This window comes from Nanorana parkeri, unplaced genomic scaffold (assembly GCF_000935625.1).
Source record: "Nanorana parkeri isolate BGI_ZX_2015 unplaced genomic scaffold, ASM93562v1 scaffold272, whole genome shotgun sequence".
NCBI lineage: Eukaryota > Metazoa > Chordata > Amphibia > Anura > Dicroglossidae > Nanorana > Nanorana parkeri.
Window position 1 is genome coordinate 877773 of NW_017306540.1, and position 5066 is coordinate 882838.

Consider the following 5066-nt stretch of genomic DNA (forward strand, 5'->3'; position numbering starts at 1 on the left):
GATCTATCCGTACGAGTGGGTCCAGAAGAAGGCTCTCGTTTAACCGCCATGTTGCCTTATTTTTTGCTACCCCTGGGAACTTAAATGTCACCATAAGAGGAAAATGATCGGACCACAATTTAGGCTATAAGTTGCATGAACTGCTGAGTAGAAGGTATAATCTCGGTCTGTTGGTTGTAGAATTCTCCATATATCATTATCTACCAACTCAATTGTATGTAATTTGTGTTTAATAGAATTTATTGCAGGATCGGGTATATGCGCTCGTTTAGAGGAAGAGTCCATTTCCGGATCGAATATAAAATTAAAGTCTCCCCCGACCATTAGGAAACCTTCCCTAAAAAGTTCCAACTTCCTAAAAATGGTCAGAAGGGCAGATTTCTGCCCCTCATTTGGCAAGTATACATTTGCAAGAGTAAATAGCTTCCCATATAGCGGACACCGCACAAATATATATATCTACCCTCATCATCTGTCATAACATCTTGCACCTCCACTGGTAAGGAAGAGTGGAAACCAATGGCTACCCCTTTTGATTTCTGATCAGGGTTATTACTTAACTGCCACATTTTAAAGTATCTATTAGAAAGAGCTGGTGTAGAGGAAGACTTCAAATGTGTCTCTTGCAAAAAGACAAATCTGCACTTTACTCTTATGTAAATGATACAGCACCTGGCTTCGCTTCCCTGGACTATTAAAACCCTGAACATTCAGAGTACAGAACGTCACTTTAGACATAATTTATTAAATCATTGAAGGGCTTGCCTTTTAATTGGAAATTTGGAGATCTCCATGGTTGCCTGGGCCTCGAAAGAAAAACAAAAAACATCTTATCAGTCACCTTTCCTTCCATGTATCCCACACAATCCTAATTAGTGGATCTTCTGAAACCCGCTACAATCCCCCTAATTACTTAGATCGACTCGTTCCTATTTGGGGAGAAAATAAAAAAGAAAGACAAAAAAATTAAATACGAAGAAAAAAAAAGCAATAGATGGGGAAAAAAAATACAAAGAGCACAAGGAAGAAAAAACAAAACAAAACTTGCCTTACCAAAAACCCTCCCCTGCCCGTAGGTTTTACATATAACATACAGAGTCTTAGGGACTTTTTCCATGATCAAATCTAAGGGCCTATTTATTCCCCTTTATTGGTGCTTTTATATCTTAGTTTAATAGGGGTATGAGGGATGTCTCCATAATCTTTGCTCTTCCTGCACTCCAGATCTTTCTAACCCCTGGGGTGTCCCTAATTATATATTACAGTTATTTAAGGCCCCTCCCATCATCATAACACAAATATCTCTCATGTAACATCTACTAATTAGATCAAATTAAAATTCAGGAGATCTGGAGATCAGGAACTGTCTGACCTTCAGTTATTACATCATGACAATTTCTATTTTTACTTACCTATCAACCATTTCCTATGGGGATCCATGTGGAACTCTATGCTCCTTACCTTTAATTATAAAATGTACCACCCTCCTCATCCACTAAACCAATTCTCTTCTCTAAATGAAGCTAGGGTATTCCTCATCTAATCCATGTGTTAACTTTCCTCGATTCCCATTATCCTGAATATCATAGTCAGAAAAAAAAGTCTTCCCCCTGCTTTCCAATATTTTTCTTCCACTCTTCTTAACCATAAAAAAGGGTATCCACTTATTCCAAACCATGAATTCTGGAGCATAGGGTCCCCACATCAAATATATAAAACTAACCCTTAGTCCTCTACAGAACTAACAGGTTTATTTATAAAGATTTCGCCCAGCATGTAGCTGGGAATTTCCTGCACTCCTCAGCGCCATCTAGGAGCACAAGCTTCACACGAACAGCATCTCACCTGGCTACACACTGCTGGAAGGTTTATAAATAAGCCAGTATATATATTTTTTGTGAGCGTTTAGTTATACTTTAAGATAAAAATCTAGCCAGTGCCAGTTTGCATTGCTGTATAATGTATTGCTGGGATTTGTAGTCCTCTACAGCCAGTGCCAGTTTGCAATGCTGTATAATGTATTGCTAAGATTTGTAGTTCCTCTACAGCTTGGAGCCAGTGGCAGAACTACTAGGGTTGCAGCGTTTCTAGTGCCCTGGCGCTACACCACTATCCTAAAATCATTGGTCTCTGCTGTTTTAGAAAAACGGTCACATGACACCAAATAAAAAGTTTTTGGTAATTGGTATCGGCGAATACTTGAGGAAAAGTATCGATACTCATACTTGTCTGGAAAAAATGGCATTGGTGCATCCCCAGTGCCTAGATTCACCTGCTGTTAACAAACTTAATAAACTTCTCCATCACACATGTATGACATGTATAAAATCACAGTCCACCTTTTTTCATTATTTGGGAAATAATTGCCCCTCAAACCTGTCCTGTGTTCTGGGGCTGTAGGCATTTAGTTTGATATTGTGCAGAGCTGAATGAAAGCCTAATGAAATGATATAACCAATTCATAGTAAAGTTACTAAATAAACATGGCCAAGAAGTATCAAGTATATATAAATGTGTCTCATGAGGTCTTCATGCAGCAGACCAACTTGAGCCAGATAATTCTTAATGTGCCTCGTGATTTTTTTCATGAAAAAAGTGTGCCTTTGCACAAAAAAGGTTGAAAAACACTGTTCTAAACCATAACATGACATTGAATAAGAAAATTGTGTAATGTCTTCCTTGCCTTCTTTATTAGGGGTAAAGACGTTGCGACATTCTGAAAGATGTTGGATGATTGGGAAACTTTTGTTTCATAGAAATAAAGTTATCATCCTTCAGTTGGTCATGCAGTATTTAGCAAGGGAAAGGGAAAATGTAAGGGAAATCTGTAACATGAAGCCCCAACAGGGGGCTGTGAACTTTTGCCACTAAATCCAAAGCGGACAAAAAAGGTTTTGGCTTTATAATAAGCTGAGGGTAATTGTACATACACACAGCAGTAAGACTATAGGAACACTACTGAACTTTAACAAACTTTAGGCTCTATTTTCAATGTCCTTATCATTTGTACATTTGGGGGTGAATATGGCTTCTTTCAAAAACAAATAAAAAAAAACAAAAACAAACACAGCGATGTGCTTTACAAACTAGCACTGTGCTCCCCCAGCTTTATAAGTCTGAAGCTGAATAAGTGCAATAGTAGTTAAAGGAAAAAAAGCTGCGAGGACAGCCCAGTCATGTGATCTGCCAAAGTCACAACTAGTAATGGGCTCGGGCGTGTTCACAGTTCCACCCGCCGAGCCCGCCAGGAAGCTGACAGCGTGCAGCGCCAATCACAGGCACTGAGACATGTTCCCGTTCCGCAGCTGCAGAGATCGGGAAATATCTCAGTGCCTGTGATTGGCACTGCGTGCTGTCAGCTTCCTGGCAGGCTCGGCACGTGGAGCTGCGAACACGCCCGAGCCCATCACTAGTCACAACCAGCTCTCCCCTAATCACCAAGCTCTCTCAGAGAATTCTGTAAAGCAATGGAAGCTACATATCATGGCTCGCATTATATAAATGGGGCATAACATGTGGGCTGCAGTGTGAATACTGCAGAATAATAAAATAGAGAGTGGCTAAAGATATCTGCTCTTCATGAAAAATATGCCCCGGGTGAATAACAGTGATTATAATTCCCTGAACCACAGTTACATCAAGGATGGTCACGGGGTGGGGGCTTGTAATACCGTATATACACCATAAATGACTTTGGTTAGATTGGTCTACAGAAAAATCGCATTTTCACTTTTATGTTGTTATCTATTATTTCTGATTATGTATTTCATACAACTGTAGGTTTTCACCACTGGAAACATTTGATGTATTTGTATTATCTTTATTACTCACCCTTGTATGCGTCACATGGAGCAGGTATAAAAATATGAAATATATCATTTTAATTCACTGCTGACTACAAAATAAAAAAAAATTTCCAGCATTGGACAGAATATATTCCACCCGGTGCAGACAAGATGACAAGGAAAGCACTATTCGCCTGCTTCACATAACTTTCAATGTTTTCAAACAAAAATCTGAAATGCATGAATTAGTTAAATTGGCACTTTTTTCATCACAATTCTTTAAAAGGATTAAAAAAATGATTTCCTATTATACACATGATGGTTTCTCTGACTCGCATTTCTTACCTAAACATTCAGTCAAGTTACAAAGAGATTAAATGGAGAGAGTAGAACCAGGGTTCCTCCAGAGGTGGCTAGGGGTTTCTTGAGCAGTGAGCAATTTCTGTCTCTTAGATAACTAAAAGCACCAATACTAATGATCTTTTAAACCATCTGTAAGGAGCACTTTCTTCCCACTGATCATCAATGTAAGGAGGTCCGTCTCCCACTGACCACCAATTTTAAAGTGACACTAAACCCAGGAGAAAATATAAAAAATGTGTTAAAGTACCTTAACTATAAACAAAAATGTACTTTGTGTATCACTCAGCTGTAGATCCTCAAATCATCTCTGAATTCATACTGAAACCATCTTTCCTTCTGGTGGGTCGCTATCATTGTTCCCCATGGTCCCTGTGTGTGTTGTAAAGTAGTCATCGCTGATAGTTCACTCCGGTGATGTACTAAAATTTAAATTCAAATCAGACCAAATAGGGACCCATGGGGGAACAAACGTAGCCACCCTCCAGAGGGAAGGACAGTGTCAGCATGAATTCAGAGATGATTTGAGGATTTACAGATGAGTCATGTACAAATAAGGTACAGCTTTGTTAACAGTTAGGCTACTTGAGTTTAGTGTCACTTTAAGGAGATCCTTCTCACACTGAGGCCCCGTTCACACCAGCGCGATCCAAACCACCCCCACCCCGAATTGCTCCCTGACTCTCTTTTGCAGCGCTGATCAGTACGGTTTCCATACAGCTTTTAATGAAATCAGCGCGGTTTGGGTCATTTTTAATAGCGTTTCAGCGCTGAAACGCAATTAAAAACTCCCAAAACCTTCCTTTTGAAATAAATAATTGATCCGCTGTCACCCTGGTGTGAATGGGCTCTGACTACCGATTTTAACTGCTTGCCATCGCCCACTGTAAATGCACAGGTCGGCGGCGGGAAGCCGGTACT